The 13,785-nt window shown below is 45.7% G+C and overlaps 1 long non-coding RNA gene across 3 annotated transcripts in view; it reads right to left on the reverse strand.

Annotated features, from left to right (window-relative positions):
• Positions 1 to 1,446: 1,446 nt before the first annotated feature.
• Positions 1,447 to 13,785, reverse strand: part of LOC115943647 (uncharacterized) — a 47,000-nt gene continuing 34,661 nt past the window's right edge. For 2 of the 3 annotated variants that reach the window (XR_014141216.1, XR_014141217.1), the window contains exons 5-7: positions 12,034 to 12,201; positions 3,934 to 4,077; positions 1,447 to 3,598 (exon numbers count right to left, since the gene is read on the reverse strand). This is a non-coding gene — a long non-coding RNA (uncharacterized LOC115943647). The remainder of the gene's footprint in view (positions 3,599 to 3,933; positions 4,078 to 12,033; positions 12,202 to 13,785) is intronic. The other variant, XR_014141218.1, reaches the window with a different exon arrangement.

Genomic DNA, 13,785 nt, shown 5'->3' on the forward strand with positions numbered 1-13,785 from the left:
TAATCATATTCTTTTGAATGACTGAGGTAAACACCACAAGGAACACTTCAAGGAGTTATTGTTTCTGGGAAGAAGGAAAGGGGTAGGCATAGGGAGTTTTGCTTCTCATTATAAGCCTTTGGGACTCTTAAATTTCTTTTTTAGCTATATGCATGTTTTATATTATAGAAATAAAAACATTTTGAACTGTAGAAAGAAGTGGATGAGGGGCACCTGGCTGGCTCAGTCGGAGGAGCATGCGACTCTTGATCTCAGGGTCGTGAGTTCGAGCCCCACATTGGTTGTAGAGATTACTAAAATAAATAAACTGAAAAAAAGAAAAAGCAGATGAGATCACTCAGGGAGAGTTGGAGAAGTTGGTGGGAGAAGAAGTATCTTAGGGTAAAGGTTGCAAGAAACAATATTATCCACTAAAGCAAGGTACTAAAAAGGGTTATTACAAAGATCCGGGAGAATCAGACAGACATTTACTGCAGTAAGCACAACAGCAGCTCCCAGGATCTAGAAAGTTGTCTGGGTGCCTTCTCCTGGGCTCCCTCTCATCACTCCCCTCGCCCCACTGATCCCTCCCACAAAGCTTTCCCTCTCTCCCTCCTCTGCTACTCCACACCTCTCCTCTGGCTCGTGATCTCTTCCTTGCTTCTCTGGGAGCATCGACTTGATTTCCCCACCCCCTTCCCTGCCCAGTAGTGTCTTCAGGTCCCTTGCCCACTCTCACGCGGCCAGAATCATAGCTTCAGCCTCTGAATCTATGCAACTTCTCAGCCCTCCTCCCTAACGGTCACCTCCCTCCATCTCGCTATACTCCTAGGCATCCCCCTCTGCCTAAATATCCATCCCCAGCCCCAGTGGCCAGGCCCGAGGCTTCACCATCCCTTCCTGAGACACTATGGCTGGGGAAGTATTGCCATAAAGGAGACTTAAGCCAGGCATTAACCCAAAATATAACTACTATCAAATAAGATCCTTGAGGAATACAGGAGTGGGAGAACAGGAGAAGAAAAGCCATGAAGAGAGTTTCCAGCGGGTCAGTGGTTGAAGGATGTTGAATGCTGTGGAGCAAGATTACTTACAACACAGACTAAAAGGTTTGGCATGGGGGTGAACGAAAAGAAAGGAAGTGGGACGTCATGTATAGACTATTCTTTCAGGAGGCTTGGCGGATAAGGGGGACATTGGGTAAAAAGATTTTTGTTTTTATTAAAACAAAACTGAGGTTTTGTGATGGGTTCGAATGTAGCAGAGTATAAAAGGAAGAGTAAAGAATTGTCGGGGCGCCTGGGTGGCTCAGTTGGTTAAGCATCTGCCTTCGGCTCAGGTCATGATCTCAGGGTCCTAGGATCGAGCCCCACATCGGGCTCCCTGCTCAGCGGGAAGCCTGCTTCTCCCTCTCCTACTCCCCCGGCTTGTGTTCCCTCTCTTGCTGTCTCTCTCTCTGTGTCAAATAAATTAAAAAAAAAAAAAAAAAAAAAAAAAAAAGAAGAATTGTCAAGAGATGGGCGGGTGAAAAGGTTGGTGTTGAACAGAGAGAGGACATGCTGTCTGTCCTCAGAGATCAGCAGAAAATCCTAAGAACTGCAGTTACAGCTTTTTGACTCAGAATTTGCCTTATTTTGCCATAGAGACCAACCCCGACCATAGACCTGCTCTTAATACAAAAAAAGAGGACCAAGGACAGAACATAGGGCAATGCCAACCCTTAACAGTGCGAGCGAGTTGCCGATTCCAGATCTGATCATTCAGGGTGAATGTTCAATATGGGTCTAGCTTTTTCTACAGTGTATGGCTCTGGACCCAACCCCTTAACACCCAATTGGCTATAGGCCCCAGAAATGCCAACTAATAACCTTTACAAATCAAAATCAGGAAAGAAAATATGTAATGATGAAGTCATATATTCTAGAAAGAGGACAAGAGTGGGAACCATGAGATCGGCTACCTTCTCTCTGTGGGTGTCTGTTTCCCCCATATAAGCATGAAGGGGCTGGGGTAAGTTGCTTCTATGGCTCCTCCAGTTGGAACAGTCTGTTATTCTTTGACCTCTGGTTTATCTATGCTTTTCTTGTGGCGGTTGCAATACTCTCTTACACTAATACAAATGGGTGGAAGCTGGCCACATTTTTTTCAAGCTCCTGATAAAAGGAAAAACTCCAGGGCGCCTGGGTGGCTCCCTCGGTTAAGTGGTTAAGGGTCTGCCTTTGGCTCAGGTCATGATTCCAGGGTCCTGGGATCGAGTCCCACAGGGATCCTGTTTCTCCCTCTCCCTCTGCCCCCCATTCGTGCTTGCTCTCGCTCTCTAATGCTCTCTCTCTCAAATAAATAAATAAAATCTTTGGGGGAAAAAAACAAGGAAAAACTCCAAAGAACCGGGACAATCAGAAAGTATGGTAAATAGAAGAAAGTAGGAGTCAAAGGGAAAATGTGCTTGACCTCTTGCTGTGGATGTCCGCACTCGGCTGGACAACGGTGAGCCCGGGTTTCCTTGAGACCGAGTCAATGGTGCAGAAGTGGGAAAACCCAAACCACCTCTTTGTCTGGTCAAATGGAGACTGACTCCCCAACCCTGCTAACTTCGGAGGAGACAGTGAATATTTTCCTCTCTTCATAACATCCCTCGCAGTCGTCATAAGCATTAAGAATGTTCTAATCTATGTAAAAGAAAGGGGGTTTCACTATTGTTCTCAAGCAACCAACTGTTCTTACCACATCTTCAAAGCTTCACTGGGGCGGGGGGCGGATTAGACTCAGGACAGTATGCCCTGCCCACCTTCTTCCATACCTCCAGCTAGGAACAATTTACCAGTGTTCACACGCCTAGGCTCCTCACTCCTATTCTGAAGTCTAAAAATACTTTGGTAAGAGTGGGATTGTGAATAAAGATCGTGCTGTCCTTTCCACAAAAAGCTGGTACGACTGATCTATGAGTAAGCCACAGGCTTTCAGTTCTTTTGCAGGCTCGAAGATGGGATTATTCTGTGTCATCTCTACCCCCTCACGCTCTGGGGACCAACCAGCTTCCCTTGGTGCCCGGGGGAGGGGTGGGCAGGGCTAGAGGCAAAAGCAGTGCGCAACGCCTGGGGCCTCACTCTGGCCCTGTCCTGTGGTCTACCAGCAAGCCGCGTGTAGCCACAGGCCGAGTCCCCACACCTCAGTACTGAATGCCACAGGGCCCCCCACCCCCCACCCCCGCTCGGAGCACCGGTCCAGGTTCCCAGCTCCTGCTTCGGGCGGTGAGGCCGGGTGGGTCCCCTGAGCAGGGTATGGGGGGACGGACACCCTGCCATCCTATTGCTTATACCGGGGCAGGTAGAGGTAGGCCCCAAGCCTGGACGAGTGAATTAGCGCGCAGTCGCCCGGGGCAGGGGGAAGAGCGTGAGCAAGCGAAGATGGAAGACGAGGTGAACAAAAATGGAAGGGGAGGTGGCTACCTCCAGCTGGAAATGTCCATGCTTCACCCCGCAAGGCTCCCGCCTGTGCTGGCTCTGAAGACGCAGTTCTTGCCTGTTGGCGGCCGGGCCTCAGCTGCCTTCCTAGCTTTCCGGTGTGGGCTTGCTTTCTGCGCCTTACCCAAGGACCACTGCCATTATACAGTTTGCATCTGGTAAGAGCAAGGTGATAAATGGTGCCTTTGATTATTCTTCTGCTGGTTTAAATATTCTTTTGATGCACTAAAAGGGCCACCTCTATAAAATGCATAAAATAAGCAGCTGTCTGTGTTATGAGCCATCAAACTGAAAATGGATGAATTCAAGCACAGTCTGCCAAGGGACTCATTGCTGGGCATTGGCTAATTGACGGAAATGAGCTGCGTTATTGGACATACACATTCTCACTTCATTAGTTCTATGTGGCTGTGTCAGGGGCAGGCTGTGAACATAAACTTGGTGAAAAAGACCAAAGCTCTGGTAAATCCTGGGCAGAAGGGGAGCTCACTTTCTGGACTGTCCTGTTGCCCTCAGCTCCTGGATCAATCTGGCCACCTGAGACTGAATCTCTCCTCATTTCATCCTCCACCTCAAGTCTCCAATACTTGGCAGTTGAGTTCCTTTTATAGGTAGGACTTCAAGAATGGCCTACCTGTGGGGAGAAGGAGAAACTAAATAAAGAATAAAGTTCTCCTGAGATCCAAAGGTGCTCTTCTCCTTAGCTTTGGCTAAGTACACTGGATTCAAACACTTAAAAAAAAAAAATTGGGTTTCAAAGCTCTTGGTGTTTACATGGTAGTAGATAGATGAGACAGAAGCAAACGAGGCATCCAGCTTTCCGACTCAAGAGTGAACGCCTATGAAGGCATGATCCAGGTATATTTGTTAAATAAGCAACATTTGTTCTCAGCATGCCCCAAGTCCCCCTTTGGAATATTTCCCCACTTTCTAGCCCACATCCTTGGGTCTCAGCATCTCCTGCTGCCACTTGGACATGCAGGGTCATTTGTTCTCTGTCCTACCTCTAATTTAAGTTGGGGTTCCTATTCCTTAGCACTGGGCACTACTCCAGACCTGTCCTATACCTCAGATCAAATGGTTTTGTTCTAATCTCTCAGGACCCAACTTCAGAATGGGATATCCCCGTAAGTGACATGTTTGCTTCTTTTTTTTTTTTAGAGAGGTCTTCTGGAATTTGTTAACCTAGATCAGTGATTCTAATGGTAGACATTTTGGGGTACTCAGGAGGGCTGTTTAAGAACTCCTGAGACCGTTGTACTCATTCCTTTGTATGGGATCGGCTCGAGAATCACACAGAGGCTCCTGAGCAAGAACCATATGTATGTCTAGAAGTCTGCTAGCACTGCTGTTCTGGTAGGTTCCCCCAAGTGGTGAGAGAAGTAATTCAAGACTAGTTCAGACAGGGGCACCTGGGTGGTGTAGTCGGTTAAGCGTCTGACTCTTGATTTTGGCTGCGGTCACCATCTCAGGGTTGTGGGATCGAGCCCCACATTGGGCTCTGCACTCAGCGCAGAGTCTGCTTGAGATTCTCTCTCTCTCTCTCCCTCTCCCCTCCTGCTTGTGCTCTCTCTCTCTAAAATAAATAAATAAATCTTTAAAAAAAAAAAAGAATAGTTGAGACACTCAGAGATGCTGCTTTCCGGTTTTAGAATTTAGAGATGTAATGCTGGTTTAGAAATTACTATCTACTTCTTGCCTCTCTACTTTTCTTCACCAGAAGAAACAGATTAAAAACTGGATAAGAGAAACATGCTAATCACTGTAAGTCATTTGACCAAAGGTGATTTAATTGCACAAAAATTATACTGTTACTACACTATTACAAAGCCTGCTCAGAGAACTAATCTGAATAAAATCGAGGAGCAATTCTTAAATTAAAAAAACGTGCTTAAATGAACGTTGACAGATGCAACAGCGTGATGAATCTCGAAGACATTTGCTGAGAGAAAGAGCCAGTTTCAAAGTTACCTACTGCATGTTTCCATGTATATGACATTCTCAAAAGAATAAAACTATAGCAATGGAGAACACATCAGTGGTTGCCAGGGTTTTGGGGTGGGGGCATATTACAACAAAGGGCTAGCACTAGGGAGCTTTGGGGGGATGAAGGAGCTGTTCTGTATCCTGATTGTAGTGGTGATTCCATGAATCCATACCTGTGTTAAAATTCGTAGAACTGTACATACCAATAAGTCAACCTTCCTGTATATTAATTTAAAACTAAATTAAGGGATAATTACTTTCCCCATTGGTTAGTCCTCTGCAAAATCATGTTTACCCTCTAAAAAAAAGTCAAGTGATAAGCTCAAGATACTCCAGGTCTGAAGAACAGGCATGAAAAGGCTGTTGGGGAAAAGATGATGATAACCCTCTGAGCTCCTCCTAAGGAAGTTGTTGAATCTAAGCAGAAGGTAAAGCACGTGTTTGAGTTGGCGGCTAGCCATGAAATGGGCTTTGTAGCCAATCATCTACAGCCTCTCATTCCCCCTCATAGTTTCTCCTGGGGTCAGAGCCAGCTGACTGATCGACAAGGGTTGGGGGTGGCTTCTCACTATACGGAGTTAACTTAAAGGCCCATTTAGGCCTCATAGGTTGGCTCCACAGTGATCAGGCCAGTGATTCTGATTTTGGAAGGGCTAGAGTGGAAACAGGCTGAGATCCCATATTTTGGTTTCCTAGTGCCGCCCTCTGTTATGAAGATTTATATAGCAAATGCTTGCTTTTTCACGAAAGTGATTTTCAATTAAATTTGGTTACTGAGAATTTCCAGAAGGTGAACAATACCTCTTTGGATTATTAGAGGCCCCCTAAGGCGCTGCATACCCAGGTGTGGGGGGTCACTGCTTTTGTATAACTAGCCAGTCTGGTAGCCAGATGGCCAATGAGTTTAATGCCTACACAATGAGCCAGATTCCCTAATCCAGCTCCTGGAAACACGTTCAAGACCCTAATTTTTTGTTGTTATCTTCTTTTTTTTAAAATTAAACCTTTTATTTTGAGATTGTTGTAAATTCACATGCAATTGTAAGAAATAATCACAGTGAGCTCCTGTGTATCCTTTACCCAGTTTCCCTTAGTGGTAGCATCTTATAAAACTGTAGGATAATGCCACAACCAAGATACAGACATCACTACAACCCATCGATCTTGCGCAGATTTCCCCAGTGTTACTTGTAATCATTTGTTTGTGCCTATGTATTTAGTTCTATGCAAGTTTATCATGTGTAAGTTCATGGATCCACCAATGAAGTACAGAACTGTACTATCACCACAAGGATCCTTCCTGCTACTATTTGCAGCCACACCCACCTCCTATCTGCCCCATTCCCTAACCCCTGGCACCCACCATCCATGTCCCCATCCCTATACTTTTTGTCATTTCAAGAGTATTATATAAATAATCATACAGTATGTAACCTTTTAAGATGGGTTTTTCTCACTCAGTAAAACTCCCAGGGGATTTATTCAAATTATTGTGTGAACCATACCCCATTTCTTTTTATTGCTGAGTAGTATTCCATGGCATAGAATGATGTACCATGTATTATTTAACTATTAATCTGTTGAAGAACACATGTAGGGGCACCTGGGTGGCTCAGTCAGTTAAGCATCTGACTTCAGCTCAGGTCATGATCTCAGGGTCCTGGGATCGAGTCCCCATCAGGCTCCCCGCTCAGCAGGGAGTCTGCTTGTCCCTCTGCCCCTCCCCCTTCTTGTGCTCTCTCTCTCTCTCTCTCTCTCTTTCTCTCCCTCTCAGATACATACATACATACATACATAAAAAGAATGAACTGGGGGGACATTACTCTTTCCAATGTAAAGGCTTACTATATAGCTACAGTGATCAAGACAGTGCAGTAATAGTGGAGGGTAGACACGTAGATCAGTGGAACAGAATAGAGCACCCAGAAATAAACCCAAATTTGTTCAACTGAATTTTGACAAAGGTAAAAGCAATTCAGTGAAGGAAGGATAAGCCTTTTCAACAAATAATGCAGGAGCAATTGACATCCATAGACAAAAAACCCAAAAAAACAAAAAAAGAACTTTGACCTAAACATCACACCTTATACAAACAATGAATTCAGAATGGATCACAGACTTAAGGTGTAAAGCTATAAAACTTGTAGAAAAAAAAAAAAACACAGGAGAAAATCATGATCTAGGGCTCAGCAAAGAGTTCTTAGGCTTAACACCATAAGCATGATCCATAAAAGGAAAAAATATAATTGAACTTTGTCAAAATTAAAAGTTTTGCTCTATGAAAGATCAAGCTACAGACTAGAAAAAATATTTGCAAACTGCATATCTGACCAAGGATTTGCATCTAGAACATATAAAGAGTTTTCGAAACTCAATCCAATTAGAAAATGGGCAGAGGGCGCCTGGGTGGCTCAGTCAGTTGAGCATCTGACTCTTGGTTTTGGCCCAGATCACGATCTCATGACCTGGGATTGAGCCCCATGTCGGCTCCGCGCTCAGTGGGGAGTCTGCTTGAGGATTCTCTCCCTCTCCCTCTGTGCCTCCTTCCACGGTGCTCTCTCTAAAATAACTAAATCTTTAAAAAAAAGAAAATGGGCAAAAGATATGAACAAACATTTCACTAAAGAGGATATACAGATGGCAAATAACACATGAAAAGATGTTCAGCATCACTAGCCATCAGGAAAATGCAAATCAAAACCACCATGAGATATTACTACACATATATCAGAATGACTAAAATAAAAAATAGTGACAACACCAAATGCTGGTGAGGATGTCAAGAAACTGGATATCTTCTCCCTAGAAGCAGACTCCCCACTGAGCAGGGAGCCCGATGTGGGGCTCAATCCCAGGACCCCGAGATCATGACCTGAGCCGAAGGCAGACACTTAACCGACTGAGTCAGCCAGGTGCCCCCATTTTGCTAATATTTTGTTGAGGACTTTTGTGTCCATGTTCATGAGGGATACTGGTCTGTAGTTTGCTTTTTTTTTTTTTTGTACTGTCTTTGTCTGGTTCTAATACCCATCTGGGACCCTGATGATATAAATGTTGGATCTCTTGTTATTTCCCACAGGTCTCTGAGGCTCTATTATTTTACCAGTCTATTTTCTCTCTGTTGTTCAGACTGAGTATATGCTATAGATATGTCCTCAAGTTCACTGATTCTATCCTCTGTCATCTCACTATACTATGGGCCCAGCAAGTTTTTTTTTTTAATTTCTGTTATTATATTTTTTCAGTTTTATAATTTCCCCATTTAGTTCTTTTTTATAACTTGTCTCTCTCTGCTGAGATTTTCCATTTTTTCCATTTGTTTCAAGAGACTTTGCAATTGTTTATTGAAGCATTTTTGTGATGGCTGCTTTAAAATCCTTGTCAGATAATTCTATATTTTGATTCATCTCGCTATTGATGTCAGTTGACTGTCTTTCCTTATTCAAGCGGTGATTTTCTAGTTCTTAGTACGGGAGGTGATTTTTCATTGTATTTTGGCTATTATATCAGAAGACTATTTAAATCTTTTATTTTAGCGGGCGGTCACTCTAGGTTTAGCACACAGGTCCTGGCCTACTTTTGTAGGCTGTGATTTCAATGACAATTTACTTCTCAGAGCCTCTGCCATGCTATTTTGGTCTGCTTGTTAATGTGCTGACGGGGGCCCCCACTGGTCCACGCTGGTGCCGCCTAAGGGAGCTGAAGGTGCTCCATCAGGCTGGGTTGCCTGAGGCCTAGAGGTGGAAGAAGTGAGTCTGGAGTCTGTGGAAACAACTAATCTTCCCTGGTTTTGCTTGCTCTGGTGGAACCTCCCTTGCCCATGCTGTATAGCATCCTGGTATCTCTCATAGGGAGAGGGCACTCTCAGGACCACGGGCCCAAACAGGCTTCCTGGGCCAGAGTACTTGCTGTGGCCGGATTTGCCCTTGATGATGGCCCGGCTGCACCATATCTTGTGGTAAGGGAAAGGAGTCTGGCCTGGTGCCAGACTGGCCAGCTGCCCCGGCTGCTGAGTGTCAGAGGGGCTCCCTGCTAGATTCCCTTTGCTGGAGTTGCCAGGCCCACTGGTGTTGTCAGCAGGACTGCCTTTCAAACCCGAGGAAGAAGCTGCCTACCTGAGCCACCTCCTGTTGCTAGGCTGGGGGCTAGGAAATGCTGGGCCTGGTTCAGCTTCTTCTGTTGGGCAGGAAGTCATAAGGTGCCTTGCTACTAGGATGCTCCTCCAGTCCTGGGGTCCCTAACCATTCTGCCTTCCTCTTTACGCCTTTTGGAATTCTTCTTCGGTTGCCTCTTGAATTATTTATAGGATTTATAGTTATACTTAGTGGGGAGGAGCAAGGAGAAATGAGTCTATGCCGTCTTGTCCGGACTGAAAATAGAAGACCAATTTTGCACTGGTTTCTGCTGTTGCTGCTCCTAGCAATGACTCAGGCTTTCATCTGCCTCCCTTTTCTGGGAAAAGAAGCTCAGGTGGCTTTGCCTTGGTTAATATAGAAAGCTCCCAGGTTGTTGTGTTTTTTTTGGTGTGTGTGCGTGTGTGTGTGCGCGTGCGCGCACGCACGAAAGAGAGAGACAGAGGGAGACAGGGAGACAGACGGAGACAGAGACAGAGAGGAGAGAGGCTGGTATCGAGAGCAGCCCTAAAATGGAGTCTGTGTTAGAGTGGGGCAAACACTCCGACAGGACATGGAGTTAGCTGTGGATCTGTCTTGCCTCTAAGATACTCCAATGCTACTATATTCACAGGATCGTATTTTGAGGAGTCAGAACCACCAAAATTTGGTATTTCCAGATGGGACGGTGGCAGAAAATAAGATTTTAAAACACTCTCCTCCCTTTGTGTAAAAGCTCAGGACATCAGTGTGTGGCATACTTTGTGCAGCCCTGGTCCTCAAGGAAAACAAGATGCCACTGGAGACCACTGCCCATTATGGTAGGCTGAAAATCATGACCCCCCCCGCCAAAAACGTCCAATGTCCTAATCCTCAGGAACGGTGAATAGGTTACCTTACATAGTAAAAGGGACTTTGCAGGTGTGATTACATTAAGGATACTGAGATGGGGAGATGGTCCTGGATTATCCAGGTGGGTCTGATCAAATGCCAGAGTTCATATAAGAGAGAGGCAGGAGGGTGAGAGTCCGAGAAGGCAGTGTGACTCTGGAAGCAGAGGTCAGAGAGTGTGAGAGAGATCTGAAGATACTCTGCACTGGCTCTGAAGACGGAGGAGGGGGGCATGAGCCAAGGCATGTAGGCCAGCAACAACAGGAGACTAGCACGCTGACAGAGCACAGGTGACCCGATCAGGGGTCAGGGGGTATTGCGGGCTAGGACGAATGTAGCTGCTGCTAAAAGCAGGAGACTCTCCCGTCTGGGAAGGTGAAACCCAAGAGGAGATTGGCTCAGAGACGAGACCACTGCTGTCCAATAGGACCATCTGTGATAATGGAAACATTCGATATCTGCTCTCTCCAGGAGGGTAGCCCCTCGCCACCCACGACTACTGAGAACTTGAAATGTGGCCACTACTTCTGAGGCACTGAATTTGTAATTTGATTTACTCATTTAATTTCTATTTGAGTTGTAAAAGCCACATGGAGCTAGTGGTTGCTGTATTAAACAGGGCAGGTCCCTACCATTAAAAAGAGTGTGGCTAGGGGCGCCTGGCTGGCTCAGTCATTAAGCGTCTGCCTTTGGCTCAGGTCATGATCCCAGGGTCCTGGGATCGAGCCCCGCATCAGGCTCCCTGCTCCGCGGGAAGTCTGCTTCTCCCTCTCCCACTCCCCCTGCTTGTGTTCCCTCTCTCGCTGTGTCTCTCTCTGTCAAATAAATAAATAAAATCTTAAAAAAAAAAAAAAGTGTGGGTAAGATGAACACAAACTTATTCATTGACATTCTTCAATGCTGGAAAACTCGCCCACCCAAAATAGCCTGTATCAAATTAAAGAGGCACCAACCCTTCTCTGGAGATCAGATTCCTCATAACCTCTACCATAATGTAACCACAAATCTAAAAGAGAAAAAACCCCATCTAAATAGCAGGTAAAATTGCTATCATGAAACCCAGAAACTTCACAGGAGATGCATGAGGTCAGTCCCTGGTCAAAAACCTGTGTATTAGAAGAACCTAGACTAACGCTGATCGCAGTCTCTGACACCAAAACGAGTAAAGCTGGAAGCTGAAGCAGATGGAATTTCAAAAGCACAGAAATCTGGGACCCATTTAATGGAGAAAGACATATTCCTACATGCCTCGGAGGTCCAGGGCAAAAGCAGACGGTCAGAATGGCCACTCTGAGTCCCAAAACAAGGTCCTATTATGTTCTGAATCATCTGAAAAGACAAGGCAGTGAACAATGCAATCTTAGAAAGGAAGGAAGCAGGGAGGAAGGAAGGAAGGGAGGGAGGAAGAAAGGGAGGGAGGAAGGAAGGAGGGAAGAAGGAAGGAAGAAAGGAAAGAAGGAGGGAAGAAACGAACTCAACAGAGGAAATGGGTAAGTGCAAAACAAGACAAAAAACTAGCTCTCTGCTCTCCGCAAAACCTGCTTTTAGGGTCTGGCACTACGCTGTAGTCAACACTGCAGTTCCTCGTCACTGTCACTTACCAGGACCGATATGTGCCAGGGTTGGTAACTCACTTCAAGTACCCTCTCACCATGAACCAGCAACACCGTTCTTCACCTCATCCTCCTGCCTTAGCTGCCTCACAACTTCCAAATCCGGATCGATGCGGTCATCCAGCACGGCCATTCCCACCTCCAGGCTGCTGCGCCCTGGGGGAGGACAGAACACAGTGATACAGACAGGAGCGTCTCGAAAAGAGTGGTCTCTGAAATATTACGCAGCAGTTCAGCGCACGAGAGATCGATACGTGCCAATATGGAAAAACATTCAAGGCGCGTTACCTAGAAAAGTAAGTGATATCACACCCCTAGCGTGGCTATCATCAGAAGGGTAGACACTGACAAGCGTTTGTGACGATGCGGAGCAGCTGGGACCTTCGGAGACTACTGGTGGGGGTGTAAAATGACTGGAGGTTACAGTGACTTCGGAAGACAGTCCAGCAGTTCTTCAAAATGTCAACCATAGATTATCACATGGCCTGGCAATTCCACTCCTAGGTAGACACTCAAGGGACATGAGAATGTGTGTCCATACAGACACTTGTCATCGAGTGTCCGTAACGATGTTATTCACAATAGCCAAAAGTAGGAAACAACCCAGTGTCCACCAACTGATAAATGACTAAACCCAGTGTGGTCTATACATACAATAGAATATGACTTGGCAATAAAAAGAAAGGACATTCTGGTTTATGCTGCCACATAAAGGACCCTTGAAAACGTGGTGCTCAGTGAAAGAAGCCGGTCACAAAAGACCACAGAGGATATGCTCCCGTTTATATGAAAGCCCAGAAGAGGCAAATCTGTAGAAACAGAAAGGAGATCAGTGGTCGCTTCGGATTGGGGGGAGGGGGCAGGTGATAAGGGAGTGATCCTTCTAAAGGAAACAGGGTTTCTTCCGGAGGCGATGAAAACGTTCTAAAAATGGACTATGGCAGTGGTTGCACAGATCTGTGAATATACTACAAAACCACTGAATTGTACACTTTAAATGTGTGAATTGTATGGTATGTGAATTGTAGCTCAATAAAGCTGTTATTTTTTTTTAAGAAAGCAAGTGAAAGAATAATGCATGTACTATGAGCTCATTTATATAAAAACCAAAAAAACTACATATGCATGTAATATAAACATTTGTGAATGTATGTAAATACATAGAAGATGATTTGGAAGGATACCCACCCATCTGTTAGCATTGGTTACTTCTGGAGAGGGAAGCGGGGCTGGCTTCTGTAACATCACACTTCCCTGTTCCTCCTCCTACCACTCTGGTTGTTTCTTCAAGTCACTTTTGTGGGCATTCCTTCCTCTGCCCACCCCCTTTAGAATCTCCTTTTACTCTTCAGGCTCTCCTTGAAGTGATGCTAAGACCATAACCTTTCCCGTGGCCTCAGCAACCTCCACCCTGGCTGGAGGATGGTTCACTCATTCCGCAAATATTCACCGAGCACCTGCCAGGTACTGGGCTAGGACCTTTGATTCCTTCCTCCCCCTCCTCTCCCATCCCTCATCCCGCGAATTCCACCAGTCTGATCCCTGATTAACATGCCCATCTCTCGCTCCTCCTTCTCTCCTTGGCCTTGGCCTCCCATGTAATCCCAGCCACTGCTGTCTCTCCTGGATCAAGGCAACAGTCTCCTCCCTGGTCTCCCAGCTTGTAAAGGCCATTCTCCACACAACAGCCAGAGCCAACTTTTAAAAATGGAAATCATGCCATATCCGTCTCCCTGCTTC

Source organism: Leptonychotes weddellii, chromosome X, assembly GCF_054177405.1.
Source record: "Leptonychotes weddellii isolate Sample4059 chromosome X, ASM5417740v2, whole genome shotgun sequence".
Lineage (NCBI taxonomy): Eukaryota > Metazoa > Chordata > Mammalia > Carnivora > Phocidae > Leptonychotes > Leptonychotes weddellii.